Raw genomic sequence first — 2,518 nt, forward strand, 5'->3', positions numbered from 1 at the left:
ATTTCTTTATTCGTTAGAAGTGATATCGTTCAGTGTTTTAATATTAGAGTATCTATCAATCTACTCTATATTCGACTTTTGTTCATAATATTCTATATTTTACTTCTTATATAATTTTACTTTTGTATTATATTGTATTTGTATAGATTAATTTACGTCTATTATAATAATATTATTATTATTGATTGTATTTATTTCAACTTACTATTCTTTAATATATCATTTCTTATTGAAGTTATACTTCTTTTGCCGCGTTTGGGAAAAAATGATGAGAATGAATTTTTACGATGCATGCGCATTCTGACCAAAACAAACTTTCGAAAGCGCGTCTTCCGGTATTTGCGATACGCGGGCAAAGCGATTTCAAATTTAYAGCATGAAGTTATTCGATTTATCACCCTTACATTTAGTGTGGATTGATATCTATATTCTAATATTTTTTCAATACTAAATAACAAGCGTGGCTTAAATRGGATTTTATTAAGGATTTGCGTAGCGCTCAACGTGTTAATATTGAAATTTTCTTTTCGTCGCGAGTTTATTGTAAAATTTTACRTCCATAATTTTCAACCAGTCTATGTCTCGTTAGCATTTACTTACTGCAGAGAAAATAAAGAAAATTCATTGTATGTATGAGAAATAATGTGTAATCACTGCATCCAGGAAACAAATCTTGACCTGAAATGTAAGAAAACTTACTCGAAAAGAACGTCAGAAAAATATAAAACTAATAATAAATTTGATTTGTCTAGGCAAGAAATAGAAACATTTTATGCAATAATTTCCTAGCTTATTTACTATAAATTATTAACAGACGAGATATTAAAAAACGTAATAAAAATACACAACAAACAGGACAAGAAAAAGACTTCGGAATGAATATAAATTTTTCTTARACATTAATGTAACATACGTCTACAAATGGGAAAAACTATGTATCTTATCTTGAATAATTAAACCTAATACACATATTTATGCAGTAATGCAAAATAAAGTCATTTCAATCTGATAATTTATCGATAATTTATGTAATAGGTATCTATTAGCATAGTAGTATAAAAATGAATAATACTACATGTAAAATGTAATTGCCAGTTAGCTTAAACACTAAACCACAAAATCAACAATATAAAATAACCTGTTGAGCTGTAAGAAAATTAATCGATACCATAATTAACGGAGTAGCTGATCTAATAGCAATAAATATACCTCCTATAAGATTATAAATTTTATATATTTAACAGAAATAATATTGTTTTCTTTTCTTAATATAATAAATTATTAATATATATAATCACAGTTACGTTAACCTCGCCCTAACAACTATTTGTTTATTTATAAAATCACACGTACTAAAATCTGAACTCCTGAACACCACCGTCCCCCTCGTGGAGAATTATCGTACTTGCTATTTTCTCATTTTTCACAACACAAATTCAGCGAAAACGCATATTTCGATTGTCCTCCTTGTATCTAGACTTCGTGATCTCAATCGTAAATCTAATTTAAAAAAAAAAAGACAGTACCACCAACCATTTTTCTTTGTACAGTATCTGCCGATGGTGCGACTTTAACGATGAAGGATATTTTGTTCATAACTTCTCGGTCATCTTGTTTCGACGCAAATTCAACTGAAACTCTGTACATATCGCTACTATAGTTGTCCCCCTTAGCCGTCGCCGGTTTTGAAAATATATCGATCACACGGATCGAATTGTCATTTTTCGCCTTCCGCAACATATTTTCCAAAAACTCGCGGCTCAGCCATAACAGTGTCTCTTCGGCCATTTCTGAAATTAGAAATGAAATCGGAGAATTTCATCAACAAATCATTGTTCTTTTCGTAGTGTTAGGAAATGTGAAAACGATTCTTTACAATAACTTATTATCAGCAACGGAATATATAATTTTCTTTCAACGCTTTTGCTCCTAAACGAAGTATGCGAATCAATCCATTTTTTCGATATCAGTTTTTGTATATGTTACGGTCAATGTATATATTCCGATAAATCTATAAAATGCACAGAAGGTTTTGATTATTTATGAAATGTGTTTCAATTTGTTATTTTTAGATCTAATAGAGGGGAGACAGAGGAAGCAATGAAACAAACCACAATAGGTGTATGTTAGTATGGTTATAAAATAATCTTCACTTTCTGTACTGTACATGCGTTTTCTCAACTGTCTGAATATAAGAAGGTAATATAGAAAAAGATACGAATTCAATTATTATTATAATAAATAAAGTTATTATTGTTAAAATAAATTTATTATTTAAACTTATTAAAATTGTAGCTAATTTAATTAATTAAATAACTTATTTAAAGTTATTATTTTATATATTAAATATATATTTAGTCCAGTCAATAAAGGAAAACTTGGAAAATTTAGCTAGATTGGGAAAACTTGATATAATGGTAATTCGACGACGCTAAATCGAATGGTGCTATTTTTTTTGCCATCAGATCCCAAGGTAATGAAAAAAAGGGTAAAAAAGGGTAAAAAAGCCGTATCTTAT

General features: G+C 28.6%; 1 long non-coding RNA gene across 1 annotated transcript; it reads right to left on the reverse strand.

Annotated features, from left to right (window-relative positions):
* Positions 1-768: 768 nt before the first annotated feature.
* LOC106792902 lies at positions 769-2,023 on the reverse strand. Its single transcript, XR_001382358.1, has 2 exons — positions 1,877-2,023; positions 769-1,790 (listed from the first exon to the last, which is right to left on the reverse strand). It is a non-coding gene; the product is annotated as an uncharacterized LOC106792902 (long non-coding RNA).
* Between the last annotated feature and the right edge of the window lie 495 nt (positions 2,024-2,518).

The sequence above is a fragment of the Polistes canadensis genome, unplaced genomic scaffold, assembly GCF_001313835.1.
Source record: "Polistes canadensis isolate GaletaPanama2010 unplaced genomic scaffold, ASM131383v1 scaffold_1329, whole genome shotgun sequence".
Lineage (NCBI taxonomy): Eukaryota > Metazoa > Arthropoda > Insecta > Hymenoptera > Vespidae > Polistes > Polistes canadensis.